This window comes from Pongo abelii, chromosome 11 (assembly GCF_028885655.2).
Source record: "Pongo abelii isolate AG06213 chromosome 11, NHGRI_mPonAbe1-v2.0_pri, whole genome shotgun sequence".
Taxonomy (NCBI): domain Eukaryota; kingdom Metazoa; phylum Chordata; class Mammalia; order Primates; family Hominidae; genus Pongo; species Pongo abelii.
The window spans coordinates 83,423,448-83,446,815 of NC_071996.2; positions in this window are offsets into that span (position 1 = coordinate 83,423,448).

Below are 23,368 nucleotides of genomic sequence, written 5' to 3' on the forward strand. Positions count from 1 at the left end.
CTGGTGCATGTGAAGAAAAAAATGATGTCCCAAAATATTTAGGGGTTTTTCTTTTCTCCTTTCCTACGTATTTTAGGGATACAAGCTTATATATGCCTATGAGGCCCAAGCAGGTTATACAATGTTCTGATTCCAGCTTGGTATAAAACACTAGGGATCAGTGGGTCACAGAGACTGAGCACCGCCAAAAGTCTCTCAAATCCTAATATTTAAATATTGTTTTAGCCAAAACAAACAGTTTGCAAAGGTTGCAGGAGGATATTGCAAAATTTAGTCATAAAACCACCAGTTTCCTGATCTTATTTAGGTGTCAAATACCAAATATCTTCTCTCTTTAACTCTACAAATAGCTCTGAAAGGGAAGTATCACTGTCCCCACTTCATCAATAAACAGAGAGCCAAGAACATGCATAAGCACTATAAATATGTGTAAATAAACATGTCTATATACACTTATATAGATTATCTTTATATATGTATCTACATGAGAGGCAGTTACTCAGCAAAAGCAACATCAAATCCAGAGACAGTCAACCTGGACTTCAGTATCAGTTCTGCCCCCAATTTCATATCCAATAATGACAAAGTCACCTAGTCCTTCTTTGCCTTATTTTCCTTCTGTAAAACAAGGATTTTTTACGTATTTTAAGAATTAAAGAGCCAATATATGTGAAAGTGTTGATAAACAGAAAAGAGCAAGACTAAACCACAGTATGGCTCAACCATAACTATATAAAGACAACATGGTACCAAGTGGAGAGTTGGACAGCTATAGAGCTATTTTAAGCAGAACAAAGTTTCCCTCCAAAATGTCCCCATCCTAATCTGGAACAGGTGAGTGTGTTATGTTAGAGGGCATAGAGGAATTGAGGTTGCAGATGGAATTAAAGTTGCTAATCAACTAACCTTCAGATCAGAAGAGGATCCTGGATTTTCTGAGTGGGCCCAGGTAATCACAAGGGTCTTTGAACTACAAAGACAGAGACAGAGCTGCGTCAGAGTCAGAAAAAGAGATGTGATGGCAGAAAAGGAGGTTGTAATAATGGGAAGTGTGAAAGCTTAATCTTCCACTGCTGGCACTGCTGCCAACGAAAGAGCCTCTAGAAGCTGGAAAAGGCAAGGAAACCAATGCTCCCCTGGAGTCTCCAGAAAGGAAGTAGTCCTGCCGACACTTTGATTTCAGCCCAGTGTGACTCATTTTGAAACTCTGACCTCCAGAATTGTGAGATAATTAATGTGTGTTGTTTGAGCCACGAAGGTTGTGTAATGTGTTACAGTTGCAATAGGAAACTAATTCAAGAGCTGACTGGCAGAGGGGGCAATCTGATATTCTCTGCCTGTGTCCCGTTGGCTCCCAGCAATTCACAGGAATGTCAGAGACTGAACGCAAGCAAACTAACCCTTTTCGTTGATATCTGTGGATTTCTGGTTACTTTGCTTAGGCTGTTTCACTGCTCACAGTGAAGCACTGTGGAGACCAGAGAGAATTCTCTGGACAGGAACTCATGAAATGTGAACTTTTCTGATTTTCAAATGTCTCTTGCTGTGCCAAATACAGCATTGGGCTCCAGAGTATCGATGGCGCTCTCCTGTGATGTGGGCCGTGAATTTCACGTGATGTGCAGCTTGCTCCCAGCTTGAGTCCTAAACTGAAACTTCTTGGCGGCTGTAAAAATAAGATTGGGGTTTTCACTTGGCACCTCATTTTCTTAATGTAGCAATAGCTAGTTCTCTCTTTCCCTTTACAGCTTTCATTTGGTCTGGAAAAGCAGAAAAGGATTCGTGTGACTCCTCCTGACTTTCCATTGTCCTATATGTAATAACTGGGAGAGAAGGGCTGTCCTTGTTTCAGGAGGAGTGTGTGGCAAACAAAATAACTTCCAAATTAATTTGGCTTGCCTGTTGGGTCAACTCCACTTCTTCACTGTCAATCCTTCTGAACTCTATTTCATTTGTAGAATTCTTACTTCAGGATATGCACAAGGGGCCTGGCACAGTGGCTCATGCCTGTAATCCCAGCACTTTGAGAGGCCGAGGCAGGTGGATCACTTGAGGTTAGGAGTTCGAGAGCAGCCTGGCCAACATGGTGAAACCCTGCCTCTACTGAAAATACAAAAACTAGCCGGGTGTGGTGGTGGATGCCTGTAATCCCAGCTACTTGGGAGGCTGAGAGAGGAGAATCACTTGAACCTGGGAGGCAGAGGTTGCAGTGAACAGAGACCGTGCCATTGCATTCCAGCCTGGGCAGCAAGAGCAAAACTACATCTCAAAAAAAAACAAAAAAAGATATGCATAAGGACAGCCTCTGCATGGCAATGCTACAATGTTGGAGAGAGATGATTCCTTACATTTCTTTTTTCTGCTTCTAGCACCCAAGGACACACCACTGACTTATTTTCCAGCCCCCATGCTCAAAGATGCAGTATTAAGCTTTGGGCTAATCAAGCCATGAAACTTACTTTATCCACCTGTGTCTACTCCAGTTCGTCTCTATGTCCAGTATGTCTCTATGTCCTCTATGAACTAGAGGAAGTCAGTTTCTATTATCTTGTCTATAAAATGGGAATGGTATTTCCTGGCTGCTTCTTCCTTCATACTGATAAATGTGGTTAATAATGGAAGCTGAGAATAGCCACACAATTCTGACTTCCTCAGAGATGTGGCTAAATAAAAATTATATAATACATATTAGTGTTCATCTAGACATGCCTAATGAAAAGAAAGCTAAATGGGGAAGAGAGTCCTATGGACATTACAAAATCCACATGTTCCTTTTAAAGCTTAGATTAAGCCTGAGCCTCATTAGCAAAAGTGCCTCAGCCACTTGATCACATAACCTCTGGGGAGTCTGACAGTAGTGGTGTCTCTTTTGGTTGCTTTTGCTTCCTTTGTATACCCTCAAATTTCATTTAAGATTTTCACAAAAATAGATGTAGTAGCTCAATGTTTTCTTCTTTTCATCATATTTTTTTCATAAATATAAACTGTCTTCTTAGTTGAAACATTCTTGTATCATTAATGATGGACTCACTATAATATGTCTAAACTATATTTTGTATCAGTAAATATATTACAAAATTGTGGTTTTGTTCTCTTTTTAGAGACAAAATGAGGCTGGCATTTGAAACAAGGCTATGAGGCAAACTCTCTTTATCTACCCCCTCCCCACCTTCTCTCTCTCTCTCTTTCTCTCTCAATCACTCTCTCTGGATAGACACACATGCCTGCTCCCATGCACACATGCACACACTCTACCCCCAGAGTTAGATGGTTATATACTGAACTTGAAGAAAACTTCAGCTAGCAGTTGGTCTTTGAAATCTTTTGTATTTACTTATGCCTTTAGAGCTCAGTATTGTTTTCATCTGCTATCCTTCCAGATAATAAAAGAGATACCCACAACATTCTGTATATTAATGCCATAAACGCCTGCCTCTGGCAAAGCCTTAATGTGTGAACAAAGAAAGGAATTGTTCACACAGCAAAACATACAAGGAGAAATGTGTATCAGTGGTGGAAACCTCTCTGTCAGAGGGAATTTCAGATCATTTCAATGTTTACATTTGCAACTCAAGCATATTGACAGAGCAAAGCAAATAAATGTACACTAGGAAATGCAGGAAGAAAATTATTTGCCCAGATACTGCAAAGATTTTCTAGCTATGTGAGAAATGAAAATGCATTTTTGCCATATTTGGTAAACTGAATGTTATTAAGAGGACAAACCTCATGTAAAAAGGAGATAAGCAGAAACTGATTTGAATATTGCAGAGCAAAGTAAATAATCATGATGCATTCAACCTTTGTAAATGTGCAAAAACAGATTAATTTTCCCAATTACAAGCCTTAATAATATTAAATGACTTTAAACACATGAAGTAGGGTAAGAAATAGATAGTAATGATAATACACAAGTGTGTTATAAGGGGTATTAATGAATAATTGGTTACACAAAATAGGGAGGGGATGGAGAAAAAAGGGAAAATGCTGGATTAAAATTAAACAGATACCCTCAATACTTATCACATCCTTAAAGGCTAATATATGTTCTAAATCTCTAAATAGAAATAGAGTATACAATGTTTTCTAAACTTCTTAAACCCAAAAATACTTTCACAAAGCACCTTGAGAGACTAACAGTTGTGAGGAATACGTAGGTAAATGAATATCTTTTCAATTGACTTAGAGTTAAACTGAATTGCACGGGGGCGGTGGCTAATGCCTATAATCCCAGCACTTTGGGAGGCTGAGGTGGGCAGATACCCTGAGGTCAGGAGCTCAAGAGCTCAAGACCAGCCTAGCCAACATGGTGAAACCCTGTCTCTACTAAAAGTACAAAAATTAGTCAGGCATGGTGATCGACACCTGTAATCCCAGCACTTTGGAAGGCTGAGGCAGGAGAACCACTTGAACCCAGGGAGGCTGAGGTTGCAGTGAGCCAAAATCACATCATTGCACTCCAGCCTGGGCAACAAGACTGAGACTCCATCTCAAAAAATAAATAAAATAAAATAAAAAACTGAATTGCACATTCTATTCTAGATGTTGATACAATGATGGTTATTGAAATCTGATTTTTTGCAAATTAATAAATGAGTTACAGATGTGCAAATAGAGAAGTCATTATTCTATATTTGTTTCTGAAATCTAGTTCCCTATTTCTGAGAGTTGCAGGGGTTATGCCAGAAAATTGCTGACCAGATAATCACAAAGAGGTATTACCAGATGGTCTCACAGTATACTGGCAATGTTATGATGATCCAGGTCCAGAAACTTGACTTTGTCATAACCAATATTGTATTATCAATCCCAAAGTTATAGACCTGGATTCTTTTTAAAAAATTCACTGATTTTCAATGGAAAAGAAAATTGTCGGTTCAAAGATGGCCTAATAGGAACAGCTCTGGTCTGTAGCTCCCAGCATGATTGATGCAGAGGACAGGTGATTTCTGCATTTCCAACTGAGGTGCCTGGTTCATCTCATTGAGACTGGTTGGAGAGTGGGTGCAGTCCATGGAGGGTGAGCTGAAGTAGGGTGGGGCATCACTTCACTCGGGAAGCACAAGGGGTCAGGGGATTTCCCTTTCCTAGCCAAGGGAAACTGTGACAGACTGTACCTGGAAAAATGGGACACTCCCACCCAAATACTACACTTTTCTCAAGCTCTTAGTAACCGGCAGACAAGGAGATTCTCTCCTGTGCCTGGCTCAGTGGGTCCCACACCCACGGAGCCTTGCTCACTGCTAGCACAGCAGTCTGAGATCGAACTGGGAGGCGGCAGCCTGGCTAGGAGAGGGGCATCCACCATTGCTGAGGCTTCAGTAGGTAAACAAAGTGGTTGGGAAGCTCAAATTGGGTGGAGCCCACTGCAGCTCCACAAGGCCTACTGCCTCTAGACTCCACCTCTGTGGGCAGGGGATAGCTGAACAAAAAGCAGCAGACAACTTCTGCAGACTTAAACGTCCCTTTCTGACAACTCTGAAGAGAGCAGTGGTTCTCCTAGCACGGCATTTGAGCTCTGAGAATGGACAGACTGCCTCCTCAAGTGGGTCCCTGAACCCTGTATAGCCTAACTGGGAGACACCTCCCAGTAGGGGCCGACAGATGCCTCATATAAGAAGGTGCCCCTCTGGGACGAAGCTTCCAGAAGAAAGATCAGGCAGCCATATTTGCTGTTCTGCAATATTTACTGTTCTGCAGCCTCCACTGGTGATATGCAGACAAACAGGGTCTGGAGTAGACCTCCAGCAAACTCCAACAGACCTGCAGCTGAGGGATCTGTTAGAAGGAAAACTAACAAACAGAAAGGAATAGCATCAACATCAACAAAAAGGACATCTACACCAAAACCCTATCTGTAGGTCACCAATATCAAAGACCAAAGTTAGATAAAACCACAAAGATGGGGAGAAACCAGAGCAGCAAATCTGAAAATTCTACAAATCAGAGCACCTCTTCTCCTCCAAAGGATCACAGCTCCTCGCCAGCAATGGAACAAAGCTGGGCAGAGAATGGCTTTGATGAGTTGACAGAAGTAGGCTTCAGAAGGCCAGTAATAACAAACTTCTCCATGCTAAAGGAGCATGTACCCATCGCAAGGAAGCTAAAAACCTTGAAAAAAGGTTAGACAAATGGATAACCAGAATAAACAGTGTGGAGAACACCTTAAATGATGGAGTTGAAAATCCATGGCACGAGAACTTTGTGACACATGCACAGGCTTCAATAGCCAATTAGATCAAGTGGAAGAAAGGGCATCCGTGATTGAAGATCAAATTAATGAAATAAATCAAGAAAACAAGGTTAGAGAAAAAAGAGTAAAAAGAAATTAGCAAAGCCAGCAAGAAATATGGGAATATGTGAAAAGACCAAATCTACGTTCAATTGATGTACCTGAAAGGGTTGGGAAGAATGGAACCAAGTTGGAAAACACTCTTCAGGATATTATCCAGGAGAATTTCCCCAACCTAGCAAGGCAGGTCAACATTCAAATTCAGGAAATATAGAGAACACCACAAAGATACTCCTCGAGAAAAGCAACCCGAAGACACTTAATTGTCAGATTCGCCAAGGTTCAAATAAAGGAAAAAATGTTATGGGCAGACAAAGAGAAAAGTTGAGTTACCCACAAAGGGAAGCCCATCAGACTAACAGCGGATCTCTCGGCAGAAACCCTAAAAGCCAGAAGAGAGTGGGGGACGATATTCAACATTCTTAAAGAAAAGAATTTTCAACCAAGAATTTCATATCCAGCCAAACTAAGCCTCATAAGTGAAGGAGAAATAAAATCCTTTACAGACAAGCAAATGCTGAGAGATTTTTTCACCACCAGGCCTATCTTACAAGAGCTCCTGAAGGAAGCACTAAACATGGGAAGAAACAACCGATATCAGCCACTGCAAAAACATGCCAAATTATAAAGACCATCAATGCTATGAAGAAACTACATCAATTAACAGGCAAAATAACCAGCTAACATCATAATGACAGGATCAAATTCACATATAAAATGTTAACCTTAAATGTAAATGGGCTAAATGCCCCAATTAAAAGACACAGACTAGCAAATTGGATAGAGTCAAGACCCATCAGTGTGCTGTATTCAGGAGACCCATCTCATGTGCAAAGATGCACATAGTCTCAAAATAAAGAGATGGAAGAAGATCTACCAAGCAAATGGAAAGCAAAAGAAAAAGCAGAAGTTGCAATCCTAGTCTCAGATAAAACAGACCTTAAACCAACAAAGATCAAAAGAGACAAAGAAGGCCATTGCATAATGGTAAAGGGATCAATTCAACAAGAAGAGCTCAATATCCTAAATATATATGCACCCAATACAGGAGCACCCAGATTCATAAAGCAAGTCCTTAGAGACCTACAAAGAGACTTAAACTCCCACACAATAATAATGGGAGACTTTAACACCCCACTGTCAATATCAGACAGATCAACGAGACAGAAGGTTAACAAGGATATCCAGTACTACAACTCAGCTTTGCACCAAGCAGACGTAATAGACAACTACAGAACTCTCCACCACAAATCAACAGAATATACATTCTTCTCAGCACCACATTGCACTTTTTCTAAAATTGACCACATAGTTGGAAGTAAAGCACTCCTCAGCAAATGTAAAAAAACAGAAATCCCAACAAACTGTCTCTGAGACCACAGTGCAATCAAATTATAACTCAGGATTAAGAAACTCACACAAAACTGAACAACTACATGGAAACTGAACAACCTGCTCCTGAATGACCACTGGGTAAATAACAAAATGAAGGCAGAAATAAAGGTGTTCTTTATTTATTGAGAACAAAGACACAACGTACCAGAATCTCTGGGACACATTTAAAGCAGTGTGTAGAGGGAAATTTATAGCACTAAATGCCCACAAGAGAAAGCAGGAAAGATCTAAAATTGACACCCTGACATCACAATTAAAAGAACTAGAGAAGCAAGAGCAAACAAATTCAAAAGCTAGCAGAAAGCAAGAAATAACTAAGAGCAAAGCAGAACTGATAGAAATAGAGACACAAAAAAAACCTTCAAAAAATCGATGAATCCAGGAGCTGTTTTTTTTAAGATCAACAAAATTGATAGACCGCTAGCAAGACTAATAAAGAGAGAAGAGAAAAGAATCAAATAGATGCCATAAAAAATGATAAAGGGGATATCACCACTGATCTCGCAGAGATACAAACCGCCATCAGAGAATACTATAAACACCTCTATGCGAATAAACTAGAAAATCTAGAAGAAATGGATAAATTCCTGTACACATATACCCTCCCTAGACTAAACCAGGAAGAAGTTGAATCTCTGAATAGGCCAATGACAGGCTCTGAAATTTGAGGCAATAATTAATAGCCTACCAGCCAAAAAAAGTCCAGGACCAGACGGATTCACAGCTGAATTCTACCAGAGGTACAAGGAGGAGCTGGTACCATTCCTTCTGAAACTATTCCAATCAATAGAAAAAGAGGGAATCCTCCCTAATTCATTTTATGAGGCCAACATCATCTTTTTACCAAAGTCTGGCAGACACACAACAAAAAAAGGGAATTTTAGACCAATATCCCTGATGCATGTCGATGTGAAAATCCTCAATAAAACACTGGCAAACCGAATCCAGCAGCACATCAAAAAGCTTATCCACCACGATCAAGTTGGCTTCATCCCTGGGATGCAAGGCTGGTTCCACATACGCAAATCAATAAACGTAATCTGTCACATAAACAGAACGAACAACAAAAACCACATGATTATCTCAGTAGATACAGAAAAGGCCTTTGACAAAATTCAACAGCCCTTCATGCTAAAAACTCTCAACAAATTAGGTATTGATAGGACGTATCTCAAAATAATAAGAGCTATTTATGACAAACCCACAGCCAATATCATGCTGAATGGGCAAAAACCGGAAGCAATCCCTTTGAAAACTGGCGCAAGACAGGGATGCCCTCTCTCACCACTCCTATTCAACATAGTGTTGGAAGATCTGGCCAGCGCAATCAGGCAAGAGAAAGAAATAGGGGTATTCAATTAGGAAAAGAGGAAGTCAAATTGTCCCTGTTTGCAGATGACATGATTGCATATTTAGAAAACCCCATTGTCTCAGCCCCAAATCTGCTTAAGCTGATAAGCAACTTCAGCAAAGTCTCAGGATACAAAATCAGGATACAAAATCAATGTGCAAAAATCACAAGCATTCTTATACACCAATAACAGACAAACAGAGAGCCAAATCATGAGTGAACTCCCATTCACAATTGCTTCAAAGAGAATAAAATACCTAGGAATCCAACTTACAAGGGATGTGAAGGACCTCTTCAAGGAGAACTACAAACCACTGCTCAGCGAAATAAAAGAGGACACAAACAAATGGAAGAACATTCCATGCTCATGGATAGGAAGAATCAATATTGTGAAAATGGCCATACTTCCCAGGGTAATTTATAGATTCAATGCCATCCCCATCAAGCTACCAATGACTTTCTTCACAGAATTGGAAATAAAACTACTTTAAAGTTCATATGGAACCAAAAAAGAGCCCGCACTGCCAAGACAATCCTAAGCCAAAAGAACAAAGCTGGAGGCATCACACTAGCTGACTTCAAACTATACTGCAAGGCTACAGTAACCAAAACAGCATGGTACTGGTACCAAAACAGTTACATAGACCAATGGAACAGAACAGAGGCCTCAGAAATAACATCACACATCTACAACCATCTGATTTCTGACAAACCTTACAAAAACAAGAAATAGGAAAAGAATTCCCTATTTAATAAATGGTGCTAGTAAATTCCCTATTTTATAAATCATGCTATTATAAAGACACATGCACACGTATGTTTATTGCGGCACTATTCACAATAGCAAAGACTTGGAACCAACCAAAATGTCCATCAATGAAAGACTGGATTAAGAAAACATGGCACATGTACACCATGGAATACTATGCAGCCATAAAAAAGGATGAGTTCATGTCCTTTGCAGGACATGGATGAAGCTGGAAACCATCATGCTCAACAAACTGTCACAAGGACAGAAAACCAAACACCACATATTCTCACTCATAGGTGGGAATTGAATAATGAGATTGCTTGGACACAGGGTGGGGAACATCACACCCCAGGGCCTGTTGGGGGTTGGGGGGCTGGGGGAGGGATAGCATTAGGAGAAATACCTAATGTAAATGATGAGTTGATGGGTGCAGCAAACCAACATGGCACATGCATACCTGTGTATCAAACCTGCACGTTGTGCACATGTACCCTAGAATTTAAAGTATAATTTAAAAAAAAGAAAAAATCGTCATGGTGACCAAACATCTATATCATCTGCCTAGTAACTGTTCTGTTTGTAGACTGACCTATCTAGGTTATTTGGTGAGCATGGATCAGAACAAGAAGAGCTAGCAAGATGACCTACATCATGAATAGCATCATATCAGGCCTTGACAGCCTGATTCTCCCAACACCAGAGAGGGCCATCTTCCCATAAGTCCCACCTTCGGCCATGGTAGAGTATTGCATGAACATTGCCAGCTGCTGTTCCTTTCAGGCTGTTCTTCAATATTTTTGGTAAACCCTTCATTTTGACTAAATCCATGCTTGTTTAGTTATGATAATGCAATTCAATCTGCAGGAGGGTCGAAATACGACATTACAGTTACAGGCAGATTTCACCTAAAGCTATACCCTAATAGATTGGAGGAACCTATTATTGCTCACTATGATTTTCCATAATTTCATTTTCAGTCACTTTATTCTCACATTCTGACACTATCTTACTATCGTATCTTTCTACTTGCTATAAGTAGAACAGGGTAAATTCAGACTCTCGGTGCACTACCACTTGTCTAGAGGTGTTAATCAGGGAGACACTACCATGTACTTATATGTGTAATACAACTGTGCATGCACCATCCATATTCATTCAGATTTTCTCCAGGCACAGCCAAGAGGAGGAAAGACCAGAAATGCTAGAGAGCTAACTCCTCTCAGAACAGCCCACAATCAATGACAAGAAGATTCAGCCTCCTCATTTTCAGATATGACAGCTCTGAAATTTGTTTTATACCATCTTCTAGGGGTCTCCAGTGGGACTGAGTCACAATTACCCACAGTGGTAATCTGCTCATTAGTCACATCATATATTGCCTTTCTTTCTCTGTTTCATTTCTCTACTTCCCGACTCATACTTCCTAGGATCATGTCCAAAATAAGCTACTGACACCTCAAATACCATTTGACTCTCAGAGTTCTAGGGAAATCCAACCTAAGACAACATGTAACTATAGAGTTGAATTACAAATCTGGTTTAGACTCAGAAATGTTTACTTTCTCCTTGAGAGTTTAATTCATTTTAATTGCCAACGCCTGTACTTGTACAATTCTGTAGAATAATAATTGGCTTATATATTACTGATAAATCCATAACATGAGGCAGCTACTCTATTTTCCTTGGAAAAAAATTATTTTATCAAATGAGTCATTCTACCTGTGGTTTGGTCCAGTGTAGAACCTATTGCTTGTAGTGTGAAATTAAATGACAAGATTCCAAACAGTTTGCAGATTGAGCTCTACAAAGCTCAATTCCTCTTTTCCCTTTCCCTTGCCTTGAATCAAGTTTCCTGTGAATGTTTTTCAACTTCTAATTAAAGTGCATTACTTTTAATAGAATAGAATTTTCATGGTGTTATGCATGCTGAAAAATGCATTGCATTTTGAAAACTTTAGCAAAGGATAAGTCAATGACTGCAGCATGATTCAGGCACCTTCCCTGGCAGTCCACAACTCTGTTATCTCATTTGTAACAGAAGGAAGATGCATTTAGTATCTTTTGAGGAATCTTTCTTATTCTAAAATTTTAATTTCTGTAATTCTAACTACCAAAAATTATGACAGTTATGATTACATTGAAATTATTAAAATTGTTTAAACCATAGGGAAAGATTTGCTTTAAAATTCTAGAAGTTAGAATATGAAGGATTATTTGTACTTTTTTGTATTTGAAAGTTAGCTTTAGGCTAGTTTTAAGCTAACAGTTTTAAAAACAATTCCTCATTCAGGACAAAATGGAACTTCAGAATGTTTTAAAATTAAATATTCAAATTGGGATATTTATTGCAATAATTTCTAATACTGATGTAAGAAAAAATACGCTAAAGTCATATAATGATTTAAAGAATTTCTAATTTTCTTGAACTACTACTTTTTTACTGGAGGGCAAAAGTTAGATCTTGAGAGTAACATAGTTTGTTGATGTGTTAAGACTGGTCTTTACCTCTTTGGTGAGATATCTGAGGATAGATTGAATTAATTTATAGGATGAAATGACCTTTACAATAAAGAAAAATTATGAGAATTGTTAGAAGGCCCATAAAAACCTTTAAACTTTAAATGGCTCTGAATTTCTTTACTTAAATTGATTAGAAATTCATGGATTTCTTTTTTTCTAAGATTTACTTCTATTTTTTAAATGAAGAAAAACTATGCCTTCTAGTTTTCTTAACTCAGCTTTTTTTTTTTTTTTTCTTTTTTAACTTCTTGATGTTTAAGAAGTTACAGCACAGCAGGGAGTTACCCAACTAAATCGATCTCACCTTTTGAAAGATGTTGTCATTGACCATGGAAGACTGTGGCATTTTATTTTGTAAATTTCAATCTTCCTCAAAAAATGAAAGACCAACTTTGAGGTTGATGTTCTACCATAGACTGTAACTAGAAGATGGATATGTAAAAGACGAACTCAAGCTACCATTCAAGGACCTGAGAAATAACTCTATTGTAACTAGATTCTAAAGGATGCTCACCCTCAGGCCAGTCTGACTGCTGGGGTGGGCAGTGGCCTTGGCAGAGACTGCTCTCAGGTGTGCTTCTCTCCAAAGTGGCTTTCTGGATCCTAATTATGTCAGGCTGTCACTTGTCTCAGCAAATACCCGTTCATCCTACTTGTTTTCTCAAATATTCAAAGTCCTCATTTTGTATTACAATCTCTGGTGGCAAAATTACCCTTGCTCTTCTTCAGGAATATCCATTTTATTTTAGCAAATAAAATATCTTTGCAGAACTACTTTCTGGATACCTCTGGAAACAGAAAATTGATGTCTGCCAGATAGATTTCAAAACAGTACTCAGTAATGAAAACCAATCATTATTGTAATTGATTTCCTTCATTTTGTTTCACAGAATCATGAGACTCCCAGTGCCTTGTGTCTTCCTCCCTGCTTAGGATATGTGGAAACATTTCAAAGAAGAACTGAAGGAATGAATTTGTATGCTTTGGCTCTCATAAATCTTAGATTAAATGATAGTTTTGTTTTTATACCAAATAATTTTCGTTTCCATATCCCTCTTTTTCAGACTGTTTCCTGGAAGCTGTTCACCATTATCTTAGTAATTTAAGCTTCTCAGGACCTATGACTTCCTAAATTTTTCTATTGTGTGATTCAGAGTTACATTTATATTTGCTTTACTTCCAAGTGTTTAAATATCTGGATGTAGTCACAAGTAAGCTGGATGATAATAACAGGTTGCAGTTTTTAAGAACTTACTATTTTTAGACACTGTGCTAAATGCTTTCTACGTATTATCTTACTTAATCCTCTTAACAACTCTATGAGAGAGGTCTTTATCAATTGACCACATTTTACAAATATGAAAACTAAGGCCTAGATTAAGCACCATACCCAAAGTTGCACAGCTAGTCCCTTGTAGTACTGGAACTCAAACTGAGATTGACAGCAAAGCACTCAATAAGGAATTTTATTTCACTTCTCAGTTTCTCCTGAACAAATAATTTCAAAGAATATACTTGAAAAAAATTAATAAACTAGAAATAAATTACCAGCTGTCATGATCCTCTTGTAGCTCACAGATTGCACCTTTCCACCATATAAACACACATCAACAGCAAACATTTGGATATGCTCCAGTGTCAATTAAAAGAAAATAGAGAACCCAATGTGAATATCTCAAATTTAAAATCATATTCCATTCTTCCTCACAAATGCATTTTCCTCCTCCAAACTGGTGTCAACTAGGAGTTACTTGTCCATTCTTTTTTTTTTTTTTTTAAACTATGTTGCAGGTCATGTTTATCAAACATTTTTGTTTGCCTCTTAAGTGACTGCAATAATCAACTGAATCAGTTGCCCTCCACTGGCATGCCGGGGCATATGGGAATGTACCACAAATGTTTCCCGGGTATGCTGCCAAATTTTGCTATGTGTAAAATGTATTTTGGTTACAACTAAGAATACATATGGTCATTGCAATGTCTGTCAGATGGAATATGGAGCAAAAGGGGTCCTGTGCTTTGCTGTGGGGCACGTTAGGACTTGGTGAGGGAAAGAAGAGAAGGTTGGTGCGTGTATTTTCAAGCTGACTTCCAAGTAACATGGAAGGTTACTTAGCAAATTCAGAGATCGTTGTCACTTGAGTCTTTAAGAAAGTACTTATTTGGAATAATCAGTTATTCTCAAATAGAGACCCAGTAACTGTTTGAATTCTATGAGGACTAAGGCCATTTCTCTAGCTGTCTGAGATCTAGGTATACTGTGACTGATCATGTGTGATAATCATTAGTGGTGATACAAATCCAAAAAGTTGAAAAACCACTGAAATAGACCAATGACTTTTAAATTTTGCTTATAGAGCTGACCTTAGAAAAGATTATATTTTATCGCTTTCCTTCCAGTGACTTTCTTATGTTTTAGAAAACCAATGATCTCTTGCTGCCCCCTCATTTTCCATGTCCGCTCTGTTTTGCCACACTTGAGCTTGACTTCTTGAATAGTAATCCTTTATTGTCATACTAATTTCTGGTTATATCTCAACAACCTAAACCAATTCAACTACTTGGAATAATTGACTGCCTGATTGTCTGCTAGAATTAGTAACTTAAATATCTGAGCTCTATGGGTTTTGTTATAAATTCTAATTTATCACTTACGCAAATGGTCAAACTGATTTCGTATGCATTGGTTGGAAGAAGCCAAGCATTCAAACTGAATAATCAACCCGTAAACTATATGTATATAAATACACACACCCCCCAACACACACACACACACACACACACACACATATTCAACTATCCATTATTCTGTGGGGAAAAGGCAATAAATCTTCATGTCTTTTTGAAGAAACCCTGGACCTATGTCTTACCTAAATTACTAAATGTTGAATGATTAAATAATATTTTCTCTAATATTGGAAAAGAACATGAACACTACTTGAAACATCAGAAGGTCATGAAAAAAATCAAGAAGTATATGCACTTACCTTTTTTTTTAAAAAAGATCACATTTTGACACACTTATGTGTCTGCCTTCCACCTATCTTCGTAGAAGCTCTCTCTTTTTTCTTTCTATCAAATTCAGAAACCGTTCTGCAAGTGTGAGCCTCTATTTGCCTATAATGGTAACATTATTCTTAGCCAAAAGCACAGAATTATATTTGTATGGCTCATCTCCAAATTCTACTGGTTGCCCTCAGTGAATGTGCTAATTGCATTTTTTAGCTATCCATTTTCTTATCTTAGCCTTTGTGGTTTTATGCACATTTTACTAGATGTTACACTTTCTTGTGTTTAGGTTTTATTTGCATGACACCAAAGTGTGAGTCAGTTGGCTCATTGCATTTTGCATACATTGTGCATAATGAATACTAAAGTGAAGATTATCTTTTCATGGAGCAACACTGAAAACATGTGTTTCTCTGCCAGATCTGCTTTGATGAAAAACAGAGAAACCTAAAATGTTGGGCAGTGTATGGTAAAGTAATCTTTCTATGATTCAATCTTAGCAATGAGAGACTATGTATCTTTCCTTGTTTTTTTATTATACATACATCATTATTCTTTAATTTTGACAAGTGAGATCAAAGAAAACCCTACTTTACTTTTCAATTTAATAAAAGTGTGAGATGTAATGTTTATATATGTGTGTGTATATATTATGGTTACCACATAATTCTGAACTTTGATAAAATATGGTATATATGTGATATTATAATTCAGGTCTATTCTTAAAGTTATATAAAAGAGAAATACTCATAAAGAAAATAAAAATATAATCCAAAATTATTGGCACAAATCTTTTTAAAACACCATTTTTCTTATGCTGAATTTGTGTCTGCAATAGGGCCTTTTATCTATTCTTGTCTCAGTGCCTTGTTTTTGCTATTGTAGGATTACAATATGTTTTAATATCTAATATTGCAGATGGCCCCCTCCATTGACTTGATATGCATTGCATTGCATCCCTGGAATAATTTGGAAGAGAACTTTGTGCCACCATCCAATATAGGAAAAAAATCCTACCTGGTGGTTTCCCATTGCTTTAACTTCTCACTTTAGAAAGAAACCCAGCCTGCACAGGCTTTTTTCTTGGAGAAGCACCTGCCATTGTATGTTTTATCTGCTGCTTATTGTGGTCTCCTTACTTCACCAAATTGTGGGCTGTTCAGGTTTTCTCACCTTATATCCCAAAGGATATACGAAGGGGAACATATGTTTCCTTAATCTAGAAAGAGAGAAAGAGAAAGAGTAGAAGGAAGGAAGGAGAAAAGGAAGGAATGGAGGGTGGGAGGGAAGGAAGGAAGGAAGGAACGAACAAACGAACGAAAAGGAAAGGAAAGAAAATGGAGAGAGGGAGGGAGCGAGAAGACATGGAGATTCTTCTCCTTATAATGGTCATGTTTCAGTTTTAGGTTTCATATTCCACCCCACCCAACCCCCAAAAAATAGAACTCTACCAAAGATTCTTTTTAGTTTTTGCAGTCTTAGTCTGACAGATGGCAGCAGATTGGTCTCTACAATGGTAGTGATATCACTGACAGAAAACTGGAATGATTGTGCTCTACATTGTCTGTATACAGACTTGACTGCTAGTTTGATCAACATTTATAACTGAAATGATTCTTGAATTCTTTCTGTTCCCATATTAAAATATATAAAATTCTTTTTTCCAAGGTTATCAGCTTTGGTAAAACTTGGCTCATAAATCACAAAATAAAATTATGTATTTCTCAAAAGCTTTTCAAGAAATAAACTATGACTTTTTATTATAGTGAAGTGTTTTGACTTTTTTTTTTTCTTGAGATAGGGTCTCGCTCTGTTGCCCAGGCTAGAGTGCAGTGACTCAATCACAGCTCACTGTAGCCTCAACCTTCCTGGCTCAATCTATCCTCCCATCTCAGCTTCCCAAGTAGCTTGGACTACAGATACATTCCACCAAGACTGGCTATTTTTTTTTTTTGTAGAGACAGGGTTTTGCCATGTTGCCTAGGCTGGTCTTGAGCTCCTGTGCTCAAGCAATCTGCCCAACTTCACCTTCCAAAGTGCTGGTATTACAGGAATGAGCCATTGTGCTCAGTCTGATTTTTAAAAGAATTATCTTGATTTAAAAAATTAAAACATAATACTTCCTTTCTGTTAAAAAAAATTTGTATAAAACTTGGAAATAAGAAAAAGAATGTCTGCATGTCGTTTCACCATCTTACTGGAGCATTGTCTGACACGCACATTCAAAGGACTACTTAATTCCGTAGGGGATATACTTTTTATTGTTGCACTTATATTTATTATTGGTTAGAGCTTAATTATAGAAATTACATGCTAAATTGTATGTTTTTGTCCATGACAGATGCAAATTACATCTTTCTGGACGAAAAGAAAATCCCAAAGTTTATGTTTTACTTCCTTATAGGACATTAATTAGGACATGAATCAAGTTTGTCTCAAACTTAGCCAACTTATTTCACCACACTTTCCAGACTGATGATACGAATTGCTGTTCATAGAGTTCTTCTCTTAATCAGCTTTACCATTCTGCTGGTTTACTTATTAATTATTTTTAAAATCTTTGCCATATCTTTGTTTTATATTTGTATGAATCATTTTTAAAGTTTTGAAAATTATATTTTGGCAATTCAAAACATTTTAGCCATCATACGTGTCTCTGTGTGTTTGAATTGACTAATGATTTTATTCAAACAGTATTAATAAAGGGGTTCTATTTTGGTTTCAATTCTGTATATATATATAGAATTCTGTATGCATATGTGTATATACATATATGTGTTTAAAATATGAAGACATATTAGAGCAAGTCTACACAATATTTAATGGCTGCAATTCAGCCACACACATAAAAAATAATTAGACATAGTAAATTGTGTAATTATGTATTATTTCTTAATCTGGAATCAAATAATTTATAGAAATTTTTTTGAAAAACCAAAATATAGAATCTGGCTTTTGAGTCCAGGGTCTGAGAAAATTATTTTTGTTCCCTTTGATTCCCCAGACAGAATATATGTAATGATTTTTCATCAATTTTTAATTTACATTTTAAATACTAAGCAATAAAGAGATTTACATAAAAGATTTTTTAACAGTAGTCATTTGCAGTGCAAAAATGTGGTTTCTTATTATTTCTAGCTCTTAAAATGTTAATGTAATACATAGCTGTGTAATTTTACAGGACAGTTTAATTTCCCTTGAAAATATGGACCTCAGTGAAGGGTCCAAATTAAAAAGAAATTAATATGTTTCAAATATTAAGTTATTTTTCTGGTCTTCTGAGTTTTATTATAACTAGACTTTGTGGAAAAATTCTACTTAACAGAAGCAACTAAAAGTAATCCTAGTTGGAGATTCTTCACATTACCAGAAAATAAAATGCTTTTAGGATGAGTATTCTATACTCATTTCATTATGTTAATTACCATCAAATATCATGATAATAAAAATTCTGTTGGCACGGAAACTAGTAGAAATACACTGGTCAAACATACTCACTCTTTATCAGCTCTCCCTACATAGAAAAAAAATTTTCATTTGCTCTGCCCAGGATCTTTCCACTTTGGGGCAATATACTATTTAGAAGGTTAAGTTGCTCTATATATGTTAAATATTAACAAACAGGTTTTAATAATTGATACTTGAAGTTCAAATTTGATGCACACATTTTATAGAAGAAAGCAAGAGTTATGTTGAAACTGTAATAGGTTATAGCTTTAACGATAAGTTTGGAAAACCTAAGATTCTTGGCCTCCACTGTTCAGTACGGTGGCCACTAGCCACATGTGGATATTTGTGCTTAAGATTAAATTAATTAAAATTAAATAAAATTTAAAATTAGGTATTTTACTAGCCACATTTCCAGTGCTCAGCATCTTCATATTGTTCCTAGCTATTGTATTGCTCAGTGCAGATATAGAACATGTCTATAATTGCAGAAAATGCTATTGGAAAGCTCTGTTCTAGATTTCTGATGTATTGATCATGCTTCTTTCTTTCCTTTTTCTTCTTTCTTTTTTCAAGTGTTAAAGATAAATTTGATCTTTAAAGTGTAAGCAGTATGTGATTGGACAGCTATACAAGACATCAAGTTAGACATTCTTAATTTATTAAGCAGGGAATTTCAGTTTTTCACATTTACTTGTTATAAATACATAAACAATTCTCTATTATTCTTTAGATTAAAATGCATGGAATGTGCTTCATTCATTCTTAATATTTCTTAAAATTATTTTTATTTTGAGTGAGAATCATTTCTAAGATTAATAAAAATTAACAAATGTCCAATAAAAAGATCAGAGAAAGAGATCTACAGAAAATAAATGTTAGATTATCAATTCAAAAATTCACCCTTGTCACCAAAACCAAATAAAATATCAATAACTTATCTCATAAGGCCTTTTTTCAGGCTGAAAAAACACTTACTAATTTCTTTTAATGCACCTATAACTTCCATTTCTTAGATCCAATTCCTTAGTTCTTACTCATATAATGTTAAACACATACCATTAGCAGGAATATAACTCAGAAAGAATGAAAGTCTAAATCAGCAGTTGTTTCAGACATCTTTTTTCTGTCCTTTCTGATCATAGGCAGTTGAATCATATAGGTAGTGGTAATAATTGTTTTAAAATAATTTAATGTAAACAATTTCTAATTTAAAATAATGGTAAAATAGAATATCTATTATTTTCCACTTAGGGATTTTATATGACATTTATTGCTCCTTAATATTACTTCTGTGTTTTAATCCTTTTGTAACTCATGTTATGTTTGTATTCAACTTAATGTAAAGAACGCAAAAATCCTATAGAATTACTGAAGAAAAATCTCCTTTGGTGTAAAGTTATAGACTTATTACTTAGAGGTTTTTTGTTGTTGTTGTTTGTTTGTTTGTTTGAGACGCAGTCTTGCTCTGTCACCCAGGCTGGGGTGCAGGGGCGCGATCTCAGCTCACTGCAACCTCTGCCTCCTGGGTTCAAGTGATTCTCCTACGTCAGCCTCCCAAGTAGCTGGAATTACAGGCGCCCTCCACCATGCGCAGCTAATTTTTAATATATTTTTGGTAGAGACAGGGTTTCACCATGTTGGCCAGGCTGGTCTCGAAGTCCTGTCCTCAAGTGATCCACCCACCTCGGCCTCCCAGAGAACTGGGATTACATGTGTGAGCCACCGTGCCTGCCCTACTTAGAGTTTTAATAACAGGTATTTGCATTAAAAATTAATATTAATAAACCCTGGGAAACTTTTTAGTTTTCAAGCAGTCAAGAAAAACCTTTGTGCCATTTGATTGAGAAAAACATGGAAAGGAAGAAATGTTACTGACATTCTGCTCCTTCCAGGAAGGAGGTAACCCATCATTTTAAGGAAAGAAAATGTTAATTTGAATATTGAGCCAGAGATTCTGATTATTTAAGTGTCATTTTAGGAGACAAAATACATGATAAAATTACAATATATTACATTTAAGTGTCTCAAAAATACCTCACATATGTCTGTGTTTAATGTAGCCTCTTATGTAAACAGAGCCTAATTGAGTTCAAACCAAGTATTGGCAATAGAGAAAATTTTTAATCTAACCCAAAATTTAAATATGTTTTTATTAAATTATATTGATTTAAATAAAACTGCTTTACATTCAAATCACCAGTATAACAGTGAAAGTTTCATAATCTTATCTAATTACAGCAATCATAAAATAAAGATCTGAGTCTGAGAAAATGATTCTATCTCTTGTAGAATACATCAAATGCACATAATCTTGAGTTAAAAACACTCTAATTTTTAGCTATGGATTTAAACCAAAACAAAACACATGACCTGGAAAGATTTAGTGCTGGCATGAAAGAATGGTTATCAGATGATTTATCAATGTAGTTACTACATTAACAGACCGAGAAAGAAAAATCATGTTATCATTTCATAAGATACAGAGAAAGCATTTGATACAGTAGCCACTCAACTATGATTTTAAAAATAAAACCTTATTAAACAAGGAATAAGAAGATGTTTCCCTAACCTTATAAAATATCTTTAGCAAAAACCTATGATAAATACCATAGTAAATGGTAAAATTTTAAAGCAGTACTATTAATGTTAAGAGTAAGATAATTATGACTGTGGGTTTCATACAATTCAACATCATACTGAAGGTCCTTGCAATAAGACAAGGTAAAAGTATAAGAATCATACTAAAAGAGGCAAAGTTTTTGTTTTCAGGCAATATGATTGGAAGTAGGAAAAAATCAAAAGTTCATAAATAAACTTTTATTAATAAGAGAGGACAGCAAAATTTTTTGGATATAAGACCAGTGTTCAAAAATTAATAGCTTCCCATTACACAAAAACTAATTAGAAGATAATATGGTAGTAGCAATAATCAAAAGGGGCCTAGAAAAAGATATATAAGACCTTTTAAAAGAAAATTATGGTTGATGAAGGGCATAAAAAAGACCTGGCTATGTGTAAAGATTCACTAAGCTCCCTAATGAAGTGACTTGACATTATAATTAATTATCCACTAAATAATCTGGAAATTTAATGCAATTCAAATGAACACCCTACAGGAATTTACCAACAGGTCTAAAACTCATGGAAGAATCAAGTTCTAAAAATTGACAGAACCAATTTTGTAGACAACAAAAAGGTAAAACTTTCTCTGCCAGGTATCAAGATCTATAATTAAGGAATAATAAAGAAAACAGATATAATTAATTAATTAGTTATAAAAAGAAAACAGCAAATATTATTTGTTGATACTAGGATAGATAAATAATCTAATGAGCAAAATGCAGAAGCTTGGCACACTACTAAATTAATAATTGACTATATGGAATTTTTAAAAATGGGTATCCACTTGATAACAACAACAAAAGAATTGCCAGGTATTTAAAAATCTAAATTTAAAAAATAAAAACTTTTAGAAAATATCAGGATAAGGAAGAATTTTGTAAACAAGACTTGAAGATTACTATAAAACTATATCAGTAATTTTATCAACATTCAAATTTTAATAAAAGTAAGCCACATTATGTGGATATATTAAAAGAGGAAGGATGTTGTAAAACATGTATTTGATAAACAATGAATGCCTGGAATTTATAAAAGTTCTTCCCAATCAATAAGTAATTAACAAACGACTGAATGGCCCGTAAATATAAAAAGGATAATCAGTCTCAGTAGTAATAAGCAAAATGCACATTAATACAATGAGATATCATTTTGTAACCATAAGATTGGCAACGTGTAAACAGTCTTACAATACTAAGCTTTGTCAAAGATGAAGAAAAAGAGTAAGCTCATACACTGCTACTGGAACTATAAATTAGTTAAGTTACTTTGGGGAGCAATTTGAAAATATCTAACAAATGTGAAGATGTACATACACTATAATCCAACAATTCTACTTGTAGGACGATGGACGTCTCTGTGTATAGAGACTTTCACTAACACACTATATTTTTAACTATGGATTATATTATATTATAGATTATAGTTATATTTTAGATTATAGTTAATATATTAACTATATTATAGCTATGGATATATATATATCCATATATATGGATAAGGATTATTGACATATACATATGAAGAAATATGTTAAGATATTGTTTGTAATGTTGAAAAATTAGAAACAAGTTCAACATTCATTAGCAAGAAAATAAATAAGCAATTGTTGCATGTTTATACAAAGTAATACTACTCAGCAATAGAAATATATGCCTGGACATGACTAAATCTCAGAAACATGACATTTAAGCAAAAAATTTCAGAATTTCAAGCTTCTCCAGGGAAGAATTTTTAGACACTTTGCATCTTGCACTTCTTTATAGTGTATAAACCCCACTTATTTATAGTGTATAATTTAAAAGAATCATAAGCTATTTCTGAATCTTGTTTGCTAATAACCTTGTTAAGGATTTTTTAAAATTTATATTCATGAGAGATATTGGTTTACAGTTTTTTGTTTATTTGTGTGTTTACTTTCTTTGTCTGGTTTTGGTGTAAAACAAGCTTCATAAAGTGAATTAGGAAATATTTTCCCCAC